We start from the raw sequence: 8,595 nt of genomic DNA, 5'->3' as shown, positions 1-8,595 counted from the left end.
TTGGGCTGTTTGGGATTGTATCTCACTTATCACAATTTTTGTTGCTTATAAAACACATATTTCTTTTTAGCTAGAAGGGATCTGTGTATGTGAAGGGGAATATATGTGTATATTAATAACCATTTGTTGAGTACCTTTTGTGGTAGATGCCCTCTCTGCACTTAAGGAACTTATAATCTAACAGGGGGAGACATAACTCACCTGCATATGAAACAATCTTGACCAGTTCGAGTGTGAGGACTTCGTTCTTATGGAACAAATCCAGCATCATCATCCATCAAACACTTGTAAGAATGAGACCTGTTTACATTTCTATACGTAGAATATAGATAGTAAGAGCCAAAAAGGAGTCTTATACTATTTTATTTTTTAAATATGAAGAGCTTTAAGAGTTTACATGTCATCCTTAAATGGAGGACATGCTATTCTCTGTATGGTTCCACTTTTAGTATTGTGCTGCCAAAGTGGGCACAGGCACCATCTAATTTAATTTCCTTTTACAGTCAAAGAAGCTGAGGCCTATGAAAGGGAAGGAATTTGTCCAGGTTACATGGCTAGTATATGGAATTATCTAATTTTATTTTTTTGAGTCTTTTATTTTTTGCTTTTTTGAGGGGGAAGGTAGGACAATTGGGATTAAGTGACTTGCCCAAGGTCACACGGCTAGTAAGTGTTAAGTGTCTAAGGCCGGATTTGAACTCAGGTCCTCCTGACTCCAGGGCTGGCTCTATTCACTGAGCCACCCAGTCACCCCCAAGAGAGTCTTTCTTGTACAGAGCATCACATGAAGCTCTTGGAATAAAAACAAATCTCTGGGTGTGTTAGCTTGTTGTCTTTTCCCTTAAGCCCTCGTTTGAATTCCATGATTTCTATGACAACCTGCTTTCACATATCTTGTCATGTTGGAAACCTTGGGGTCATCTTTGACTTTTTTGATTAGCACCATTCTGGGCACTGGGGATACAAGTACAAAGACTGAAACAATCTCTACTTGTAAGAAGCTTACATTCTTTTGGGTTTAGAGATGTCACTATCAGCCAACTGGAAAACTCTGCTGGTGACAGAACTATAGTCTTCCCTTTGTTCTAGGATTTATGTTCTTGTTATTTTGCTGCTGGTTTCTGACTCTGTTAGAAGCTGGAACTGAGACCTTCAGCATCTTTGGCTGGAGACCTTGAAGTTTTCAGTGCTCCTAAAGTATTCTGATCCAGGGCAAAGCCTGATTTCTTCTCTCAAGTTTTACAAGTTCCTGAGTTGGATTTGGGTCTCAGCAACATGCTAACAGATTTGCTTCTGATCTTGTTTCTTGCTTAATACATAGCTTAGAGTCCTTGACCTCTCTGCATCCTGGAAGGTTACCTCTAGACCCAGGTCCCCTCCTTTAGTCTGTCCTAGACATGTCACCTAGAATTGGTTTTTGGAATGTCTTATATAGTCTCTCCTTGCTCTGGATACTTCACTTGGTTGTTCTCAGCTAAATTATCTCCCTAGTGTCTGCAGACCTCTCTGTCTATCTATGTGGACCTGGGCTGGAAAAATGATTCATTGTGATTTTTTCTTGGATTTTCTAATCACAATTTTGTTTGGTGCCTTTTCTAGATCTCTTTGGAGGAGCAGCTGTGGGAAGGGAAATTACTGTATTTCTTCCAGTTATTCTACCATCTTGCCTCTCTTTCTCTTAATTTCAAAGATGGAGAGACTAAGACACAGAGAAGGGAAATGTCAGTGATTACCAGAAACATTCCCTTCTTGTTCCATGCCTAGTCTCTCCAGTGAGGTGTAAATATCTTGTTTTCTGTTTTATAACTCCTTTAAAAAATTAATCTGACAAGCACATATGCAGAATTATTAACAGCTTCTCCAACATTTGCCATTTTCCTTTGTAAGGTTCCTTTTAGTTCTGACATTTTATGTTCTGACATTCTATATTCTAACATCCCATTCTGGACTAAAACATCTATGAGGTATGAATTTATAAGGTGGGGTTTTCATACCTGTATACCATGACAAATATGAAAGATTTAGTTCCTTTCCTGAGTGGAACCAAAGTGGGTTATGTTAGAGGTCACTGTTGTTAGAGCTGGTTTACTTAGGACCTGGATATGGCCATTTCAGTTTTAGTTCTACAGGTCCAACCATGTCACACATTCCCATCCAATAATGTAAATAACATTTACATTTATATGCTATAAATTGTTCAGTTAGAGATATACACATAGTAAGTACCCAAATGAATATAATTTGCTTGTCTTGAAAGGGGAGGAATAGGGCTAAATGATCCTGAAAGTTCAATCAATTGATCAAATAGGCATCTATTAAGTACTTACAATGTGCTACCCCGGTGGTAGGCACTGGGGGTACAAACAAAATGAATGAAACTATCCTTACCAAAATGGAGTTTACATTCTCACAGGGAAGACAAGCACATATGCAGAATAAATATAAAGAGGATAAATGCAAATAAATACAAAGTAGTTCAATTCAAGGTAGTTTGAAAGGGTGGGCACTAGCTTTTGAAGGGATCAAGAATGACTGCTTGAGGAGGGTACTCAAGCTGGGTCTTGAAGGAAGAGAGAGATTCTAGGAATCTGAGGTCAGGATGGAATGCATTCCAGCCATGGGGCAACAGCTAGTGCAATCTCAGAGATAAGATTCAAAGTGTCCTGTTTGTGGAACAGAGAAACTAATTTGGTCGGATTGCAGAGAATGAAGAGGGAGTGATATACCATCAGGTTGAAAAGGTTCCTTCCAGTTCAAAAACTCTGTGTGTTCATGTCTTGACTTGAGGGCTTATCTCCCAGTACTATAAATAAGAGGCTATTGGTGTATTTTAAACTTATCAACATAATGCTAATGTTGGTGGAATAGGCTCCATTATAACAGGCTTCTATCATGTGTAATTGTTTTATTTAGGGGAACTAAACTACATAATGTGAGTGTGGACTTGATGTCAGGAAATCTAAGTTTAGTCCTGGTCTTGTCATTGATTAGCCATGTAACCTTAACTTCTAATCTTTCCCATGCCACTCAGTAGGCAACTATGTGACCTTGCGTATGTCATATTGCTTCTTGGCTTCTAAGTTTGCTCATTTGAAAGGGTTAGACTAGATGTTCTTTAAAGACTTTTCCCACTCTAATGTTTTTGTTTTTGTTTTTTTTTGCTTTTTGGAGGGGGGAGGGCAGGGCAATTGGGGTTAAGTGACTTGCCCAAGATCACATGGCTAGTAAGTGTTAAGTGTCTGAGGCTGGATTTGAACTCAGGTCCTCCTGACTCCAGGGCCGGTGCTCTATTCACTGTGCCACCTAGCTGCCCTAATGTTCTTTCTTTTAGTCCTAATACCGTGTTTCCCCGATAATAAGACCTATCCTGAAAATAAGCCCTCCCCTTACTGTGTAAGATTCCTCTAAAATAAGCCCTCCCCCGAAAATAAGCCCTATTGAGATTGCTACTGTAGTGAAGGTGATCCCCTGTGCTACACGCTACATTACAATACCCTCTGTATGCACCGTACCCCCCCCCCGTGAAACGCACGCCGCGCTCCGAGCTGCATCCAGTCAGAGCTGCAGCAGTGAGCGCGTCATCCTGTTCTTCCCCAGTGATTTGCTTATTGAATAAAGGTACATTTTTTTGTTCACATTTACCTGTTTATTAAAATTGCTGTCAGTGTTCATTAAAATAAGCCCTCCCCTGAAAATAAGCCCTCTGGTGTTTTTCTGTCCAAAAAATTTAATAAGACAGTGTCTTATTATCGGGGAAACACGGTAGTCTATGTTCTGAGTTCCCATCTAGTTCTAACACTGTGTGCTCCAAGGTCCCTTGTGGCTCTTACTTTGCATGTTGTAGGGTCCCTTTAATTTTTTTCCCCATTTAACAAGCATTTACTTTCTCGTCCTCCCACTCCGCACCTCTCCCTAATTTGAAAGAAAACAAAAACTTTTAAAAAAACAAATATATATATAGATAGATAGATAAGCAAAACAAATTGTCAATGTCCAAAAATTTATTTCTCATTCTGTTTCTTAAATCTATTACCTCTCTGTCAAGAGTAGGTAGCAGTTTTCTAGAATCATGGTGGGTTATTGCATTGATCAGAGTTCTTAAGTCTTTAAAAGCTATTTGTCTTGACAATGTTGTTATTGTATAAATTGTTCTCCTGGTTCTACTCATTTTATTCTACATCATTTCTTGAAAGCCTCCAGAGTTATCTCTGAGCCCATCTTTTCTGTTATTTTTTACAGCACAATAGCATTCTATTACATTTATATGCTATAATTTGTCCATTCATTCCCCAATTGATGGGTACCCCTTTACTTTATAGTTCTTGGCCATTACCAAAAGAGCTTCTATAAATATTTCTGGACACATGGGTCCTTTTATTTTTTTTATTTGATCTCTTTGGGGGTATTTATTGATGTGTCAAAGTATTATACATAGTTTAATTACCTTTGGTGTTACTGGCATCTGGGTGCTACAGTAGATATAGCATTGGGCTTGAAATCAGGAAGACATATCTTCCTGATATCAAAGCTGGCCTCAGACATTTACTAGCTGTGTGACCTTGGGCAAGTCACTTAACCCTGTTTGCCTAAGTTTCCTCATCTGTAAAATGAGCTGGAGAAGGAAACTGCAAACCACTCCAGTATTTTTGCAAAGAAAACCCCAAATGGGGTCATGAAGAGTTGGACATGATTGAAATGACTCAACAACAACAAAAAATGACTTTTGGAGGATGGCTCCAAATTGCTTTCTGGAATTTCTGGACCGATTCATAGGTACACCAACAGAGCATTAATGTGCTTATTTCCCAACAGCTTCTCCAACATTTGCCATTTTCCTTTGTAAGGTCCTTTTAGTTCTGACATTTTGTGTTCTGACATTCTATATTCTAACATCCCATTCTGGACTGAAACATCTATGAGGCATGAATTTATAAGGTAGAGTTTTCATACCCGTATACTATGGCAAATAAGAAAGATTTAGTTTCTTTCTTGAGTAGAGCCAAAGTGGGTTTTGTTAGAGGTCACTGTTGTTGGAGCTAGTTTTCTTGGGACCTGGATATGACCATTTTGGGTTTAGTTCTGCAGGTCCAACCATGTCACCAGCATCCCTTGCCCCCAATGCTAGTGGCTCCCTATCACCTACAAGATCAAATACAAAATCCTTTTTTGGCATTCAAAGCCCTTCATAATCTAGCCCCCATCAACTTTTCCAGTCTTCTTCCCCTTACTTTCCATCATGTCCTCTCTGATCCATCTCAACTGACCTCTTTGCTGTTGCAGGAACAAGATACTCCATCTCTTGGCTCCACGCATTTTCTCTACTTTTGTGTGCCCAGAGCTTAGCAGGGTGACTAGTACATAATAAGTGCTTAATAAATGTTTATTTGCTGACTGACTTCCTGTCTGAAGCAAAGGCACCAGTGGGTCCCTAGGTGAGCAAAGGAAATTGGAAGACTAGCCTTTGCTAGTAATATGATTTCCCCTTCTGGGTCTTGCCAAGAGGCTAATAATTAAACACATTAGCACATGGTTCAGCGAGAACAGTGTGGAAAGAGATTCAGGGAAAGTTTCCAGTGGTATTGAAAGCCAGTCTGTGGTCAGGAAAACAACTCCTCCAACTCCAACATAGGCAAGGTGTTCTGGGTTTATTCTCTGTTGACAATTCCCCATCAAGTGCTTGGAGCCTCTGAGGCAGAGACAAATGCCTTGGTGTGAGGCTTAACTTATAATGGAAAGAGCAAGAAGCTCTGATATTCCCTACATCATTTGGGGTAATAGCAGGCACAGCAGTCCTAGCTCAGTGTATCTTCTAGAGGCAAAGGTGTTGTTGTTGTTTTTAAACTCAGTGATATTGGTTCTAGAGTTACAAAGTCTGTATGGGAAAAACTTGCTTTTGTCAGTAAACTAAGTTGTCTGTGACTCAGAAGATACTTAGAGAGCCTGCTATGTGTCATGTCAAGGGGCTGATCTTTAGTTAATGTTTATAAAGTGCTTTGAAGATGAAAAGCACTACACAAGTGCTGAGGATTTGCATTATTTTTCAGCCCATAATCTTTCCAGAAAAACCACCCTCCCCACCTTTTACTCTGTGAGATCGTTGGACTGTATCAGGCTGCATGGTTCTGGATGTGATGGTCACACATCACACACAGACTGTCATCACTAGCAGGAAGCACCAATCCTTTGCCCTTGTCCTGACCAGGTGAGAACCCCACCCTTTAAGAGTGAGGAAGGTAGCTCGGACTCTTGTTTAGAGGAAGAGACTAGTGAGTTTTGTTGATGGGGACGCAGTGCTATAGTGGGATAGGATGAAAGAGCATGCATTTGGGGTCTAGCGTTCTGAATGTCTAGCCCTAATTCTCCCATTTACTAGTCGGGTATGCAAATCAGCTCTCCTCCCTGGGTCTCAGTTTGTAAAATTAGGAAGTAGGGGTACATGAGCCTAAAGTTTCTTCCAGATTTGAAATTCCATATACCTATGCGCATAGAGAATCAGTTAGAAATTGAGATCTGTTTTTAATAATACCTGATGTTTATGCAGGGTTTTAATGTCTGCGAAGTGCTTTTAATATATTGTCCCATTTGACACAATAACTCCGAGAACTAAGTGCTACAGCTATTATCCCCATTTTATAGATGAAGAAACTGAGGCTTGGAGAGAGAAAATTGCTTGCCTATTGTCCCATGGCATATAAGTATGAGAGGTGGATCATTTAGACTTGGATCTTTCCTAACTCAGCAGTATATATTTATTTTATTTTTTAAAGCAATTGGGGTTAAGTAACTTGCTCAAGGTTACATGGCCAGGTGTTTCTGGGTGGGTGCTAAGTGTCTGAGCTCAGATTCGATCCCAGGTCATCCTGATTCTGGGGCCGGTGCTCTTACTCGCTGTACTACCAGGAGTATAGATTTAGAACTAGAAGTCACCTAGTCCAAGCCTCTTACTTTACAGTTGAAGAAACTGAGTGAGGCCCAGAGTGATATGGTCATAAAGGTAGGTAGTGTGTGGCAGAGTCAAGATTTGAAATCTTCTGACTCCAAATCAAACACTCTTTCCATTACACAGTGCTAGGATTCCAATTCTAACACTCTTTCCTCCAAGCTCACAGGGCCGATAGGCAAAACAATGAGATAATATATGTAAAAATCCTTTGTAAACATTAAAACTCTACATAAAGTCAGCTATTATTATGAGTTTTATTATGCAATGTCCCTCTTGTAATTTGTGATGTAAAAGGCCCCTTAAATGCTTTATTCTCTCAAGGAGGTGACCCTGAGTTCTTAAAGGCTGTACCATGCTTTAGTAAGCTGCTTTACAAACATTGTCTTACAAACTGTGTGTTTGTTAACTGATGGCTTGTCTTAGTTAATGCACAGAGGCTTGGAACCAGTAGGTTGGCCACCAGCTAATCAGTTTTCCAGCCAAGACCACTGGTGAAAGCGCTGGACCATTGCAATAAACTCCTGGTTGATCTCTCTGCTTCAACTCTCTCCCCATTCCAATCTATCCTAATGCTCAGTTATCAAGGTGATTTTCCCAAAGTCTGACCATCTCACCTCCTATTCAGTAAACTCCAGTGATTCCCTATTGCCTTCAGAATGAAATATAAAGTCCTCTGCCTGGCTTTTGAAATCCTTCCTAACCTGGACCCTTCCTACTTTCCGTCTTATTAAATTGTACTTCCTTCCATGAACACTGGGATCCAGTGACTCCGGTCTTTGCTGTTCCTCAAACACCAATGCTCCATCTTTTGAATGAACATTTTCAGGGGTTGTCCCCCATGCCTGAAATGCTCTCTCTTCTTATCTTTGCCACTTAGCTTCCTTGCTGACTTCCTTCAGGTATCCTCTGAAATTCCGTTTTTTGCAAGAAGGTTTTCCCTGTCCCCCATTGGCATTATTTCAAATTTATGCTGCAAATATCTTGTTTGTACATAATTGTTTTTATGTTGTCTCCCCCATTGGACCGTGAGTTCTTCTGAAGGCAGGCAGGGACAGTTTTTGCCTTTCTTGGTGTTCTAGAGCATAGCACAGTGCTTGACACACAGTAGTTGCTTAATAAATGCCTGTTGACTGAGTGCTACAGGGATTTGGGTAAAGGGAATACCCATTACATATATTCAAGGGGTCTATTAAAGTACTTTGAGCAAAGCTAGTTGTTTCGTGTGGAGGCTTTACAGATGGACTGACACGTTTGTATTGTGCCTTTTCAGTTTACAAAGAATCTTCCTATCTACTATGCCATTTGACTCTTACATCGGTTCTTAGGCTTGGCAGCTGGCATTATTTCTGTTTTACATGTGAGAAAACACGCTGAGAGAGTGACTTGCAATTAGAAAGCTAGTTAATTGAAAATCTCCGTGTTTCCATTGCCTTTCTTCAGGAAGCTTACAATCTAGCCAGCAATTTGAGACAGCCGCAGGAGAGCACGGGAGAACACAACACCTTATAGAATTAAATGCTAGATTATGGAGAACGCTGAATTGTTGTCAGACGGGATGGGAGTAGTCGGAGGAGGTCGACATTTGAGTTTCACCTTAAAGAACAGGTAGGGTATGGATATGGATAGTGGCGGGAAGGGAAGAGAAGGAAGAC

At 40.3% G+C, this 8,595-nt stretch overlaps 1 non-coding gene across 1 annotated transcript; it reads right to left on the bottom strand.

Moving 5' to 3' along the window:
- Positions 1–369: 369 nt before the first annotated feature.
- On the bottom strand, positions 370–471 carry LOC138147245 (U6 spliceosomal RNA). The gene has a single exon (XR_011164742.1). It is a non-coding gene; the product is annotated as a U6 spliceosomal RNA (small nuclear RNA).
- Positions 472–8,595: the final 8,124 nt, after the last annotated feature.

Source organism: Petaurus breviceps, unplaced genomic scaffold (assembly GCF_028583685.1).
Source record: "Petaurus breviceps papuanus isolate PSGF00001 unplaced genomic scaffold, PetGlider_PUasm1.0 90779, whole genome shotgun sequence".
NCBI classification, from domain to species: Eukaryota; Metazoa; Chordata; class Mammalia; order Diprotodontia; family Petauridae; genus Petaurus; species Petaurus breviceps.
The sequence above is the reverse complement of the archived record's forward strand: the minus strand, read 5'-3'. Positions and strand labels throughout refer to the sequence as shown.